Source organism: Perna viridis, chromosome 14 (genome assembly GCF_037379345.1).
Source record: "Perna viridis isolate PV_CMFRI_1.1 ecotype Kerala chromosome 14, ASM3737934v1, whole genome shotgun sequence".
Classification (NCBI taxonomy): Eukaryota; Metazoa; Mollusca; class Bivalvia; order Mytilida; family Mytilidae; genus Perna; species Perna viridis.
Genome location: NC_142458.1, coordinates 13,181,134 through 13,198,685, shown reverse-complemented (window position 1 = coordinate 13,198,685; position 17,552 = coordinate 13,181,134). Strand labels below are relative to the sequence as shown.

The 17,552-nt window shown below is 32.7% G+C and overlaps 1 pseudogene; it reads left to right on the top strand.

Moving 5' to 3' along the window:
• Positions 1-8,128: 8,128 nt before the first annotated feature.
• LOC148598269 (uncharacterized) lies at positions 8,129-16,113 on the top strand (annotated as a pseudogene).
• Positions 16,114-17,552: the final 1,439 nt, after the last annotated feature.

Sequence of the window (17,552 nt, the reverse complement as noted above, 5' to 3'; positions counted from 1 at the left end):
GGAAAAAAGGCTTTTCACAACAAGTTAACTAGAAAAACAAACTGTTTGTTTATAAAACCTTACAAAAGGATACCTCACTTGTCACCGTACATAAAAATATGATCATAACAAAAACAAAATGGACAGCCATTATATGGCAAAGTTATATATAGCTTCTGTCAAGTTATCAATTGGCAGAGATCAGTAGATAAGAGAAACGACTGATACCAAATCTCTGCTTCAAACATTAGATAAAATGTATCCATAGTCGTCAAGCAGGATGTAAAGCGTACTTTGCTTGAGTATGAAACAAATTTCTACGATTTATTATTCGATAATTATTCCATCAAAATATCGAATGGCTTAGATAGGTACAAATATAGTAAGAGAAGTAGTTCAGTAGTTATATTTACACATTTTCTACCACAGTCACAGTGTCAATGAAATTTATACAGTTGGCCATCAAATTTCACCAAGATTTAATTTAATGCCATAACATAAACCACAATAATAAACCACAGTCTTTGACATACTTGTACATGTCAACTTTGGTGAGTCATTCGGATATAAAAACATCACTCAATTATCACATTGTACTTAATATATATACATATAAAGTCTTTAGCCACGGAAATGATAAGCGTTTGATATTCTATCTCAAACACCCATTGTCTTACTATATATTGTATCAAACTGGTTGGTTTTTGTTCTCATGTTAGTGCACGTGTGCGGAGTGTTTTGTTCTATTTAATTTTAAATATAGCCTGTGTAAGAATCTCTCTGATAAGAGTCTCGCGGCCTTTATTAATTGCACAAAGCTCAATTTAGTCTTAAAAGAGACTTACAGTATATTGACCTTGTGTATCCAATATTATGGATATAACCATACATCAGTGTTTTTTTTTTTTTTTTAATAAATGTAACTTTTAAGGTTGAATTCTCTGCTAATGTCAATATTCGGTAATTTAAAAGAAAAAAATATGAGTTAAGATGTTATCTATTAATTTAACAATTAGTCGATTTAAACTTATTTGATAGTTAACATTGTGCAAATAAAGTTGTTATAGGTAATACCCGAACACATAATGACAAATCAGGGGACTTTTGATATAACACATGAACTTGCAAAGTAGAGAGTAAACCGAATTTATTTTGTGAACAATACCGGCTTTTAGAATATGATATCCTATATTACAAATTCATTATGCAACGCATAGCTATTCAGCCTTTATGCACTTTTACGAAATATCATGCTCTATTTAAAATACATGATCTTTTTAATAACAGTTATGATTACGAAAGAATGTAGCCCTGTCAAAGTCAAAGCAGAGGTTAAGGGATCAAATTCATTTTCCTTGAGTTTATCAAAGTGCTCCACATCTAATTTTGGTCATAGTATTTAATATCTAAATATTCGAACTCTTACCTTAGATACTTTTTATATCTCAACTGATTTGAAGATAAACCTCCAGAGTATGATACCTGTATTGCACATGAACTGATGAGAACGTTAAGATTTATTGTTGGATGTACATATATTAGATGGTGTCGACACAACTGAAATAGCCGATTAGTGGTTTATCAGGAAATGCAAGATGAAGCCACTTGAATTCGTCCGTTAGGGAGAAAACACTTTGATTTGTCAGATCAGAAGTAACATGAGTTGGTTAAACGCTCAGTAGCTTAACACATTCAGTTACACTCAGAATGTAGTGCATGTGCAAGTGTTCAAGTACATGAACCATTCTGTTAAAGAATTTAAAAAAAAAAAAAAAAAATTCAATACATCTGAAAAAAAAAAAACAACTGAAAAACATCTGTGACGCAGATCGTTTTTGATTGCCTTTATAAGGAAAAAATGCATGGATGTTTTTTTTTAATTTGACCAATCAATATCTTTAAAAAAGGCATATTTTACAAACACCTTAATGGTAATAAAATATGAATAGTTGGTTAATGCAAAAAAAAACTCTTCGATCTCTGCGTTTTTCCTTCATGTGCCACATGTGATATACATTTTGCCCGAGTCTTAGCCAGAGAAGTACTTCATAAGAAGATATTTGTTGATATACATTGACACCTGTAATACCATGAATACTCTCAGGATGTTCTCTTTTCTCGTCAAAATTACATTAACAAAAGGAAGCCACAGCTATGTTCAGTTACGAGTAATAGTAAAATTACTGAACTGATAATCTCTAGACAGTAGTTAAGGGTTGAATAAAAAAGGAATGTTCGTATGACAAATGGTAATATAAAAAAACAAGGGTTAAAACAATAAAGGTTAATAACAAAATTATAGGAACGATAAATTTTGGCAGTAGTCAAAAGTAATTGTCTAAACGGAAAGTCCGTATCATAACTGGCAATATGAGGAAAACACTGGAAAGTTGGAAAACCACTCGATGGTCCTGGCTTGGTAGAGGCATTGAAAGGTAGGTTAAACCAGATTTTATAACGCGCTTAACATCATGCTTCCATTACGGTTCTTTATTTCGGGTATATTTCGAATAAAAACATCGCTTCAGTTTCCGTAAACAAAAGCGCAGTTAAAAACATAATAATAATTGCATTCAATTATATTTGCCAAAATGAATATATATTTGTAAGTATTTTTCCTAGTTTTACACATATTTTTTTCATAACAAGGCGCATTAATGTAAAGCCTAGACTATCAATATTATTCGAGCTTTGAATGACATACACTTCCCATTTTTACCATATACGTATATCATCCCTGATTACTTATTTCCAAACCCAAAGAGTTGACTTTCGACAACTGGTACATCTCGTAGGTGAACCTTGAAGAACTCGAAAGAGGGAGACTCCCTTAAATATTTCCCAAAAGATTGATTTTTTTACGGAGCATTGTTTCGCAAATAACTTGTAGTAAAGCTATGTTAGTTTTGTACAATTTTCTGTTTTAAAATACAATTTCAAAAAATGATTAGAAGCTTACTGGCAGTTTGGTTCAAATTAAAAAGACAATTCCTGATTGAAATTCCAAATTTACCGTATATTCCCTATTCTAATTTTCTTACTTTACATTGTCAACGGGAAATATATTCTTTAAAATTTCGAATCTGTTTTCCATTGAATTAAACATGAATTTGAAATAAATTCCTTTAAAACCACTTACTTCAATACATAAACACTATTTCTTTTTCCAACCCCTTCTTTAAAAGGGAAGTTGACACTGTACAGATATTGTACTCTTAAACATGTTACTAATATGTGGCAAACGAAATTTCAATTTTAATTCTTATATTTCCAAACAGTTAACTAAAATTTAGGGGGTGAATTATAATTTATGTCGGCTATTAGTATTACATTTTTTTGCATGTTGGATTTAAAATGGGTGTTATAATTTAGGTGGGACATTAAGGCTGATTGTGAGCATTTAGAAAATTTGAACTAGAGGCTAGAAACCACTAATTGCACTTCCCATAGGCTTCTATGCTAATTTCAATAGTCAATGGCTTCTCTGGACTTAACCTTAACTTTAATCTGCAGAGAACTATATATCAGCATGATTCTACATATGTCAGCTCACAATCCTCAGAATGGCATGTGGGGTTAGCAGACTTGCAGTGCAGTACTGGTCACCGGAAGTGAAGGGGCTATAAATGCAATGGGAAATCCCAGTATTTTCACAAGATAGGGGTATATTTAGAAATCATTATGGAGATTAGGCTTCACATCACAAGAAGCAAAATGTACCTATAAAATGTACAGAAATGTTTTTCCTTCCAGAAACTGTTTCATTTTTTTTAAATAAGATAAGAATTTTTTTCACAGCACTATGAGGAACAAGGGTAATTTCTGCGTAGGACTATTTTTTTCGTATGTTCCAAATGCTCATTGGTTGAATTGGTGGTCTGTAACCTAGACCCTGCATTGATAGTAACAGCCAATGAGATACACGTATTTGTTCAATTGTTTATTAGCAACATCAGCGTAAAATATTACTATCAACAACTCTAGAATTCTTTTGATAACAATCATTTTATCTATTTAGCATAGTCATTTTGTTGTGGGTTGTGGAGTTGTTTTAAGTTTATACGTTTTTTGGATATCACAACTTAACCGTAATTCTGTATGTTTAGGTATCAATGATAAGGCAAATTGAATAGCTGGAGACATATATTCCTTAGTTTTATTTTGTTAACATAGTCTTTGAAATAAAATAAAATAATGATAGGTCAGCTGTTACCACAAACTAAAACATCAATCTTCCCGGGCATAATGAAAAGGCAAAGTAAGTCATCACCATGCACCATCTAGAAGAACGAATCCGCGCAGGAGGTTTGACTATCATTAAGATTGGGCATCACCGTGGATTCTGGCAACAGCATAACTGTTAATGTTTTAATGGCACTCATTTAAACCATTTTGTAACCAGACGATACTTTAATAGTATGCGTTCTGTTGTTTGCTATGCAGAACCAAAATAAGTAGTCGAAAATTGATATTTCTGATGCATCTTAAAATAATAAATACATTTATATAATATTAGGGTACGTGTTTATAGTGTCAAAATGAACATGTAATGAGGTGCAGTATTTGCTTCAGTTTGTAGCAATACTGTTACATGATTACAACAATTTACTTATCAGCTTACATAGCATTCCTTTCATCTTTCTTCTACCCCAGACTTTTTAGCAACCCGGCTAGTGTTTCTAGAAAAGCAGAAAACGCTTACCCTACCGATGCATCTGGCCCATGCTACCAGTTTTTAGTGGAGTCTAAGTTATTTTTTGACTTTTGACTTTGTATGTATTATTTTAGTTGCTTTATGTTCTTTTTGTGTTTAGCTGTTTCCTATGTCTGGTCTTTGTCCCTGAATTACATTCTTTTGATTTCTGCAAGTATCATGGTTCCCTTGATTACTGTTACAACATGTAAGCATGAATGATGTGCATACATCTGACAGTGTAAGCTTTAATATGTAAACCGTACATGGATCATAAAGTACTCATGAACTCGTCAAATAAAAATGTTTGTACAGTACAACTACATAACACATGGATACTAACAGTTTGGGTATGAATTATATGTTGAATGCATACATGTACATCTTTAGCTTAGAGGGTGAACATTATAAAATGCATTGCTGTTTACAGTGTAAACATGTTACCTATTCCAAACATATTATCGACTTACGGTGTAAGCCATAGTTTTAAATACAATCTACTTTTGTTTAATCTTATAGCTACATTTGTACTATAGGTATTACAACTTACGTTGTAATTTTTAATTACAATATTTGATTTATCACAGTGTGAGAATGCATTATATTTTTATATACACTTTACATGAATGAAAAAATGTGAAAAAATAAATTTACAGTATTTTTTCCTTAATTAGACAAGTCTGATTTACTTGTCTAATGTAATGACAAATACCATCTATTGCTTACGGTGTAAGCACTAACTCTACATAGATATGTATATATACATGCATATATACAACTAAACATTGGTACAGTCTATGATGAACATGAATATAAAGGGCTTCAGTTGAAATGTTGTATGTCACAAGAACATTTATTCAAATCGTTTGTATGTGTACCATGTAGTTACAGTGTAAGCTGGAAGTTGTTCTTTTGCAATTTTACAGCTGATATTTTTTCACCCTGGGGTTGTCTCTTTGACATACTCACCATTTCCATTCCCAGTATATTTTCTCGAAAATGATTTATTTACACTCTGTTGTAGGTCATTGGGTGTATCGTATTTCCGACAGACCGCAAACGACTATTTATATAATTTCCATTGTATCTGTTAATTAATATTTATTTTGTATAAGATGCTTTGTAAGAAAAAAACTACGCAATAACCTGAATCAGAGAGGACAAATGAACCTGCTCTGACACCCAGAATGAGATCTAAAACTGTAGGTATTGACTACAGTTTGATCGCGGGCTGAAATATTAAAACAACTAAACAGTCGAGTGATCAATCCTGAACTGAACATCACAAATGCATATGTACCAGTGCCAGAAAGAAACATAGAAAATACTCAAATTGCTACAATACTTAATCAAGATGGATCAACTGTACAAAGCATCCTTTATGAAAGAGGTAGAGCCAGGTTGTAAAGATATCGGCCATGTTAAGTGACGGAAAAATTAAGTCATTCAATCCATTATCTATGGTGCTTAAATAAAGGGTGATGTATTGTAGTTCTTTGGTATAGCAGTATTTTAGGATGTTGTTATTGTGTAATAATATCCGGACCAAATGACGGTTCGGCGAAATCGCTTCAAAAGGACCGAAATCCGGCGGATATTGTTGAAATTTTGTATTGGCTGCATTGGTCGAACAAAACATTTTTTATAGTATTTGAAGAAAAGTAATCATGAGTAAAATAACTCTAAAGTCAAGTTGTTAGTGGCATGCAGCCAACTTTAAAAATAAAGATAAACATGCGCCATGTCTAAAAATTAACGTTCATGATGATCTTCTGATCGTTTCAATGTAGACTTGAATAATGAGATACAGCAATAATAATAATTCATATGATTAGTACTGTACTTTAGATATGATTGGGTTTAAAAATGAAGACCCAGTGCTTCCTAGAGTGGCAAAAATACTTGTAAACTTGGGCAACAGACAAAATCAAGAAAAGTACAGTTTTTTTTAAATATAATAATGCGGGCAAGTCGCTTGTCTTAGCACCTGCTTTGGTTTCCATTTCTCATCGTCAGCAACAATATTCGAAGGAGCAGAAAACGTTATTTTTGTAAAATGGATTGCACGTATCTGAAGAAAAAATTCAAGATGCAAGGTAAGTATCACTTGTAATTTTGTGGCAACATAAATTGCGAGTGGTGACTGTATATCTACTGAAGTACAGAATATGTTGCATATTCAGGTAATGAGTCGTGTAGATAAATCATGGTACATACAAGTGAAATATAAAAAAGAGAAGATTTCAAAAGAAATAAAAATCATTTATTATATATGGCATGCAATTCAATGCATGCATTATATATATATTTTTTCTCGACATAACAAGCGTGAATTTTGACCCCCATCCAAACTCCGACACATACCGTTTCGAAACGAAATTAGTGTAGTCCATCTATCATATTTTGAAAAGAAAGAAAAGAAATGAAAAGTTTTCAATGTATGTTCATAAAAATTACAATAAATCTGTCCTAACGCGGTATTATTCATTCTTTACTTTAAGTAGTATATTCCCCTCATATCTCGTGGAGGTCTCATGGCTTAATGGTTAGCGCTCGTTGGGATCTACATTTCTAGGTGTTTGGATCATAGGTATGAATCGCTTTTGTTTTGGATTAATTCTATATTTCGAAACCTGTCTTCTTTTTCTTCTTACTATGAAAAATTAGTTGATTAATAATTAGTGAGACTGCACGGTATTGTACTACTTACGTGATATTTACATTGTTTTTGTGTGTCATTTTAATCAAAAATAAATGTTCATGAATTGTTAACAAAACGAATTGAGAAACACATTTTATAGATTTTAGAAAAGAGTCAAATAAAATGTTTACATTATTACAAGTTTAAGTATGATTTTCCCCTTGGCTGTTGTGACGAACTGTAGCGTGGATAACGGCAGATGACAATCTCCTTTAAAGTCAACGTTCTGTTCTGATCTGATCTGAATTGTGCATTTTTTTTCTTCATTTTTTTTTAATATTAATCAAAACAAAAGTAACAAAAGCAATAAAGTAAAAAAAAATAACTTACTCCTGATGTAATGCACAGAGAAACTATAAGCCTATTTCCGGGTTACTACAGTACAGTTTCATGTGTCTCCAGATAGTATTCTAAATACATCGGGATAAAAATAATATCGAAAACATTTCACCTGCTGAACCCAGAAACTGTTGCAAATTAAAAATAAATCTTACATTAAGCTATGCAGTTCTCTAACACGATCAGGAAATATTTTTTTTTCAGTAACAGGCCCCATACAGTACTATTGCATTGTGTGCAATAAAAGGACAAAGCCGAGAGAACGACAACCATGCAACAAAGATGTGTGTACTATCTTTAAAAAAAGAACTTTATGTATCTAAATTTGGCCTGAAGATACATTATGCAATGTATTACAAACAAAGTTATTGTCGTAAGGATAAAGGACTAATGAACATAAAATGTACAGATGCTAATGCCTTAACAGATCTGCAATTTCATATTTTTTGAACAAATTGAAATCAACAGCCTTAAAAAATGAAAACACAAGAATTAATTTTGAAGATAACAATTTTTCACCTTCAGAATATCCAACTCTTACTGCAATAACAAAACTTGATTTCAAAGATTTATTTCAAACATATAAAAAGGACAGTATTTGATGTTCACAAGCTCATATTTCAAGGACATAATTTTTCTTTTCAAGTTAAAATCTGGAATCTCCAACAAAATTATTTCAATTATTTTTGACATATCAAAATCAAATATAAGACGAGCCATTTAATCTGTCAGAAAAAGCTTTGACCGAAAACTTGGTGCCTCAATTCCTTGTTTTAAGCATGTAAGTCACAAAGAGATAATTGAAAGACATACTAAGCCACTTGCTAAAACTTTATTAGGTGACGGAACAGATACAGAAGGTATACTTGTGCTTGATGGAACGTACATATACATACAGAAAAGTGGGATCTTTCTGGTCCAAAAAGGACGTACAGCTTACATAAAGGACGTCTCCTTGTAAAGCCGATGATCGCTGTTTCTAAAACTGGATACTTTGTGGAAGTACTAGGACATAATCTAGCCGATTAAAAAATAATGGCGATTTCACCTTTAAGCACATGTTCAACCAAAATGTACAGGATATCGAGAACTGGGTTAAAGAAAATGACATTGTTCTGGTAGACCGTGGATTTCGAGACTCAATAGAGATGCTGGAAGACCTTGGCATCAAAGCTGAAATGCCAAGTTTCATTCCAAAGGGACAAAAACAAATGACCACAGAGGAAGCTAATTCAAGTAGAATTATTACTAAGGTGAGTACATTGATGGCTCTTCCGTTTCATATACGACAATAACACAAAATATGATTTCTAAATTCGAAAGTCAGTGCATAGACAGAGCAATGAAAATGAAGGTAAAAACCATGATAAACAACACATATAGGGTAAAAAATGTACTAGTACTGGTAACGAAATTGAGACATTTAGACACCTGAAACTACGACGTACTCATAGGTGTTAACTTTCGGAATTCTCCAACTCATTTTTTATTAAAGCGGAATATCTTTGCCGAGTTTGTTATCTTAACGACATGTTTTTACATGAATTGTATTTATTCGTGTTATTATCTTAAGCTTAAAATTCAAATACGACGGAAAAATGGGGCTAAATCTCCCGGCCTAACACGGCAAGTTTGTTGGAGAGTGTTGAATTTTTCACAAACAATGGAAAAAGAAAGAATCAACACCTATGCATCGGTATTTTTTTTCTTTATCTTACAGGTTACAGACCACCATTTGCATCGTCAATTTGGAACGTACGCAAAAAGTCCTACGCTAAGGTACAACGTAGTCCCTTCAGCATGCCATTATAAAAAAGTTGACAACATTTTTAAATGAATGAAGTTTGTTTTTTTAAAGAAATTTTAACCTAATAATTTTGAGCCAAGTGTATGCTGCCTCAAATTTAAATAAACTTATTTGGTGGAACTATAACTAAAACTGGTCTGAATTAAGAATTGTTTGGATTCACCGGGCTATTTTTAGGGTAGATGAGTTCCGAGTATTAGTGCTGCACTGCAAGGTAGTAAACCGTTTGTGAAATATTGAGTGACACAGCAGTACATGTGTATGTTTCAGGTGATATATGGGTTAGGTTAGGTTAAGCGTAAGCGAAACTCCTGAGAATTCACTGAAAAATGATCCAATTAACATAGAGAGTAATGGAAATCTGTATTAGTGGTATGTAGCCTGAACTGAAATGCATGGCAAAATATCATGTCTCTCAAAAGTGTTTCAAACTGTCTTAAATTCTTTAAAACCATGCGAAGATTGATGCACAAAATTTCTATACAGTGAATACAAATAAAAAAAACGCTGCACGACACCGCCAAAAGAACACTTTCCTTGACACAGGTTCAAAACCCATTACCAGCATCGATAAACTCAAATAGATTAAATTATGAGCTGCAAGGCTACAACAAGAAATTGCACAAAACACCTGTCAATGGTATTGTTATTCCTGGTATGTCAGAACAAGATAATAAGAACAGTGTCTAAAAATCACAACCCTCCTTTGGAATAAGGAAGCCGAATTTGAACAATTGGCTAAAGAATCCTTGCATGATAGGATTGGTGGTCCTTTCGTTTCTCCATCCCTTATGTATTGTACACAAAAGGTTTGTTCATTACGGACAGAACCAACTCCGATCTTTTGACCATATGGTCATAAGGATCCAGGCATTTCTATGTGAATGATGATAATTCTGGTTTTCTCGTTTTAGATGTACCAAAATGTTTTCTGCAAGTTTGTTGTGTGTGACAATTATAAACAGAACATTAGAATAAAATAAAACGTGGAAAAATTAGTGTCATATTGAACGAAATTATCCAACATATACTTCGTTTTTGTTGTTGACGTGTACGGAAAACTTCTGCGTTCGCCATTTGAGGCGGTGTTTTGCAAACATATCATTTTTTTCCATTGATTCATTACAATTTCGTTCAAAATATTTGAGAACAAAAAAGACGAGGAAAAAGCTGGATAGGAATTTGGAATCGAGAACGGAAAAAAATATACAATCAGAAAAACAAAAACACCCCCAAAATTTACATGTTTTAGAATAAGAAGTATAAAATGTAAATTGATCATGTTAATGGCTGAATGACTGTCTAAAAACAATAGATCCGAATGGGGTATATTTATGTTTAGCGAAAATATTCCCATATATAGATACAAAAAGCATCATTTGAGCATTTTGCCTTAGGAATCGTGTCTATCATTGGCAGACAATGACTTATAACGGTCTCAGTTTTGCATTACTATTTCCATGGATTCTATTGTGAAGTGCAAAAAAATATGTTAATTGATTCAATAGACCATGCACTTATATAGCATGTCAAAGGACAAGTGAAAAATTAATAAAGAGAGATAACCCACAAGTAAGGTGATCCAACAAAGATCGGACTACAAAATAGTATTGAAATATAAATAGCCATTTCACTACATTCACTTTCGTTTTGCACTCATCAAAATCAAACCTTTTCAGAATAAAGATAGATAACCCGCTCAAAAATATGCAATGCAAGACTGGTACGTCTATAGATTGGTACTCAATGGATTAGAACTAATTATTTGTTTTGAGTCCAATTGATGACAATGCCATTTGTAGCTTGTTGTATAATTTTGGATAAACAAAACAGTAACCATCTTATTATTTTAACATTAAACTTAATAAGTTAGGTTCCCCTTTTTTGAAGTCGATACAACTATATTTCATGGTAATCTTCACTGTTATTGAAATAAAAGCTTGGTGAATAAATGTGTTATTCATGGGTGCAAAGTCTTTAAGGATAGTCTTTGTATTAATTACTGTCATTCATTTTTTGTGTGTTTTGCAAAGTGTTGATAGTACGACTTTATTCATGAACAAATATAGCTCAGAGAATGCAAATTACCCAAATATATAAATCAACAGCGAAATGAACAAATCATAACTTATCAATACATGTAAATTATGATTTTTGTAAAAAAAGAGTAATCAATTGAACCAAGGTTATAGCGTTAATCAAAAGAATGTAATAATGGGACAAAGACCAGACATGAACAACAGACATACACAACAAAGAACATAAAGTAACTAAAATCATACATACAAAGTAACAAAAGCGAATGAGCAACTCGGACTCCACTGAAAATTGGGAGCATGGAACCGCCGAGTGTCTCATAAAAAGGCAAGTCCGGGGTAGACAAACAAGGAAAGGAAAACTATTACATTCTTTTGATTACCGCTATAACATTGGTTCCCTTGATTACTCTTACACCTTTGGAAAGATAACATATTATATTATATAAAAACAATATTTCAAATACAAAGACAACAAAACAAAACTGAAATTGCTGTACCAAGTAAAAAGTATACTCATAAGTTAAGTTAAATCTGTATCAAATCACAATTTTATTTGAACATCAATAAATAAAAGCATATGTATCACTGGAACAAGTTGCATTGCAATCTGCCAGATATGATGCCAAAAGAAACTTTTACTCACAAAAGGTCATTAATGTAATATTATACAACAGTCATAATAAAAACATCGCTCTTCTATAGCGATAACATCATTATCAATTGATTTTGTACGTACGATCTTTGAAAATAAAACTTGTTGAGTGATTGCATTTATGGAACTGAATTGTAATACGAAAAGACCATGTATTAAAGTAAGCAGGCAAGCCCAAACCAAACATGATGTAAATCAGCCGAAATCCAAACGTATGCAATTGTACTTACCCACACAGAGAGCCATACAAATAATCAAGGACTTCATTCTGTATGTAAATGTTCAAATCACTTTTCAGCGTTAAATTGTAATAAAAATTAGCCCCTTTTATACCCTCAGCCTCATGACGTACAATTGTAGTTTGTGTTTCAGACCAGCGAAGGCTAGTTCTTCGATAGAATTAAACAGTGTCTTGGTATGCGAAATAATTGAACTTTTGCTAGAACAAAAGGTGATATTCACTAATCTTGACATGCTTAAACCATGATCTCTAGGCATGAGGGGCTGATGCAATCACAATTATGCATGTCTAATGTGGACATGCCTGCCATATTAAGCTGACTTGACAATATGTATGAAATACAGCTTTTTTTATATATTTTACCTGTATCAAACTAAAATAAAACAAAAAACAAAACAAAACAAAACAAATCTAAGGCGATAGACCTTGGGAAAAGGACATAACTCTGACAAATCATTGGAACGTTTGTATTTAGCATTTGACATCGATCGCATGTAAGCATCAAAGTAACTTGGATTGATTTCATTCTTTTTCAAATGGAAATTTGATAGACTTAGGTGAAATATGATACAAATATATCACTGATTTTAAGAGTTATGTCCATTCCCTAATATACTTTGTTAAAGGAAAATAAAACTTGGTAGAAAAGTTCATACATATCAAGTGAAAATATCAAGGCAATATCGAGAGAATTGAAAACAATTGCAATGTTTCTGAATTGGTACATTGGGGATGATTGGGTATTTTTGCCTCGATATTCTTTACAGTTATCCTACACTGAAATATTTATTTGCAGTATATTTTGATATAATTATAACTTATTTGCAAAATGATATTGAATTTGTACTTATCCTTTATTACGATTGTACAAGTAGTAAAATTACACAGACAAAATGGTGGGTAATACTTTTCAATTAAGACAATATTAGATTGTTACGAAGTAATGGTTTCTACCCAGATTATCTACGTTTTAACCAAGTCCTGATTGCCTATGTATGAACTTACAGCTTTTTTATATATTGCACTTTTTGTCTTCCCAATTCTCTATTGCCCCATGTTCATCAACAAATGTAATTTTGCCCACCAATGACCCATTGTCCATCCACCAAAAACCCGCACCCTTCAAATAATGCCCCATTGTCCATCCATCAGTGGCTAATGCCCATCAACCAATACCCCATTGTTCACCCATCAATGGCCCGAGCCCTTCAACCAATATCTCGTTATCAATCCACCAGTTGCACTTGCCGTTCAACCAAAGCCCCGTTGTCCATTCACCAATAACATATGCCCTTCAACTAAGCCGCATTGTTCATCCAGCAATGACCAATTCCCATCAACCAATACCTAATTGTCCATCCGACAATGGCCCGTGCCATCCACCAATGACCCATTGTCCATCCACCAAAAACCCGCACCCTTCAAATAATGCCCCATTGTCCATCTATCAATGGCTAATGCCCATCAACCAATACCCCATTGTTCACCCATCAATGGCTCGAGCCCTTCAACCAATATCTCGTTATCCATCCACCAATTGTACTTGCCGTTCAACCAAAGCCCCGTTGTCCATTCACCAATAACATATGCCCTTCAACTAAGCCGCATTGTCCATCCAGCAATGACCAATTCCCATCAACCAATACCCAATTGTCCATCCGACAATGGCCCGTGCCATTCAGCCAATGCCCCATTGTCCATCCACCAATAACCCATCTCTTAAACCAATGCCCCTTTGTCGATCCCCCAATGGCCCATGCCCATCAATCAATGACCCATTGTCTATTCACCAATGGTCCATGCCCAATTGTTATTCATATCCAATATTGCTCTTTATATGACAAACACAGATTTTAATGATTAGAACTGTTATTAAATAAAATATTCATTTAGGTAGTACTTCAGTTTAGAATCATGCAAAATGTGATTCAAGGTTGGAAAGGCTACATATTTCCATTTTTAATATTTTGTTTAAAACGTTATACTAAAGAGAAACTAACACGTGGTTTTTCATATAACTCCCGATCATAAGAGATAAATATTATATAGAATGTACTGTAGAATTCAAAATAAAGGGAAATAACTCTGTAAATGATACTAAAATACAGTATAAACCATTGGGTATTCAATTTGAATCTCCTAAGAGCAGACAGAGTGGAATGCATTGTTATACATTTCATCATATAGACCTATTAAGCAACTTAATAACAGAAATAAAAATATTTAGTCTATTTTGGGGCGTATCACATATGACGGAATTTGCTTAATTCGACTCAAAACATTATACATCGTTGTTCCAAGAAATATGGAACACCTAGATACAAATATATAGTTCTTGGTAGAGATTCCTCATACTTTCATCTGTGGCAACATCCCTTCAGCACATGCGTATGGAGTGTTCATATCACAACTCATACGTTATGCCAGAGCTTGTCGAGACTACGCAGACTTTTTGTATCGCGCTAGAACTCTAACAAATAGGCCTCTGGAACAGGGATATGCTGCTACAAGATTGAAGTCATCACTACAGAAGTTTTGTGGTCGTCATCATGAACTCGTTATGGTATATTCATCTGCACCACGAAAACTGATTTATTCAACGAATCATAGTTTTCCTTTCCTTGTTTGTCTACCCCGGACTTGCCTTTTTATGAGCAACTCGGCGGGTGTTTCTAGAAAAGCAGAGGACGCTTACCCTACCGGCGCACCTGGTGCATGCTCCCAGGTTTTGGTGGAGTCCGAGTTGCTCATTTGCTTTTGTTACTTTGTATGAATTTTTTCACTTACTTTATGTTCTTTGTTGTGTATGTGTGGAAGAGTGAATTTTATAATGAATATACATATAATTTTATTTTCAGAATTTCCGTGATTTAAGATGAGAGATTTATTAATAAAATATTATTTGAAAATCATAATTTGACTTGATCTTTTTAATTATTGAACAATCAGAACTCATTCAGAAATAAGATCAGTCAGTTACCTTGTGTTTATATTTTTATATTTAAATTAAGTATATGACCTAAGTTTATGAATATGACCATGGATTGTTACCTTATTTGGAATTTCAGTAGTATTGATTATTTGAATTATTTGATATTTAATTGGAAGAAAGTCACATGCACTTTTGGAGGGAAATCCTTTTGTTCTTGTTGTCACTCTCTATACATTTAAAGTCTCAGATGGCAGACATTTTTGTAACTCAGTAAAAACTATTGGAATATCCTGGGATATTAATTTTGATGGAAGTCTGATTGTCTACTTTATGTGTATATCAACATTATTGACTTCTTCTACTTTAAAAGGTATTTATTAGTAATAATCTTGCTAAATGTCCCAAAATAACATTTTGAGTGATTTGAGCTGAATGAATGGATGACTGACTTATCAACTTATAAAACAGTAAAATAGTAATAAAGTTAAATAAAATGATAAATGAGTTAATATAAATCAGTAATAAATATAATAAAATCTAAATGATCAAAATATTATTATTTTGATAAAACATAAATTTTATAAAGTTGATTTAGTAAGTGTTTTTTTTGTGTTATGCGTTACATGTAATTGTGCGCATTTTGAAGCACAATAGTTATTATTGTAATCTTGTATTCAGATGTAACCATGACACTGCTAATGTTATTGCACAGAGTATTGTAATGAGTTGATATACTGGGAAACTGACCTTTGCACCTAAGTGTGAGGTAAGGAAGTGTTACATTTTTATGAAATTTGCTTAACTAATATTATTTGCTTGCTTGGTAATATTTGGCTTTCAATCAGTAACTATTAAGCTTATTTTTAACTGATTTTTGTTGCTGTTTTAGACATTTCACTCTAAATTAATTTTTGCATTTCATTGTGTTTAAAACATATATAGATGTGGAACATTTTACATGAGATTCATGCGCAACAGACAAATACATTTTTCTAAGAAAATGCATTATATGGGAACTATCATATAGAAGGTGTAATGTTATTATATTATAACTATTTTATTTTATTTGACTGATAGAATTTATCTATGCTATCAGGGTTATCTTTCTTTACCCAAGTCTTATGAATTTATGTATCGTTATTGCAGGGTCTTTTTGTTTATCCATATAACTGCAATAAATGTTGAAACCTAACGATTTGTTGTGGTTGATTTTTCCTTGGAGAACTGGCCGGACAACATATGTTTGTTTTCCATGTCTGGTCTTTGTCCCTGGATTACATTCTTTTGATTACCCTAGAACCTTGATTCATTTGATTTCTTTTTCAAATTGTCAACCCTTAACCCTTAAAAGAATCTTTACAAATAAATGAATGAAACAACAATAACGCCCATATTCGACATGATTCGCGTACCATCTTAGTGTGTCTTCTAAAGTGCACTGTTTAAGTCAAATTAACTAATATAATGATCGTGTGCCTCATAATTAAAATAGATGTGTGAATAATATTCGAAACTGGAAGTCATCGGTTGAATTTACCCACTTTGATCCTTCAGCTACTAGTATCTTTCACATGTAATTAAGAAACGTGACAGAAAAGGAAAGAAACTAACCAATAATTATTTGAAATCGTGCTAAGATTAAATAACAAAGTATGCTTTATTGAAGTGCTTAGGTATTGTGTAGCTGCGTATACTTTTGCACTCATAATTTATTTCAGGATCAGATAATAACACATTTTGATCTATAAACGTCGCTAAATATTTTGCTTGTAGGTATTCGTGCAAATAAAAAAATAAACTGCGACTACTGCTAAACAAATGAATATTCCCGAAATAAACATACATGTAAGGTCCAAACCATCTCCCCACCGTTTGCTGTCTGGAGTATTGTTAACATAATATTCTGAATCTGCATTTTCTACTTCTGATCATTGTAACCCACAAATCATCCATTCCATTAAGGACACACACATGTATACATGCATATACTTAAAAAAGAAATGAATGCAATTTTGCGTTTCTTATAACATTTTGAATAGAATATAAAGGAAAGACTTGTGTATGTGTGTGTCTTTTTAGACATAATCCACCCTGCCTGTTGCAATTTAGAGAAATACTGCATACTTGTAACACCAACCCACTTTTGGTAAGCAGTGGTTATTTATTTTC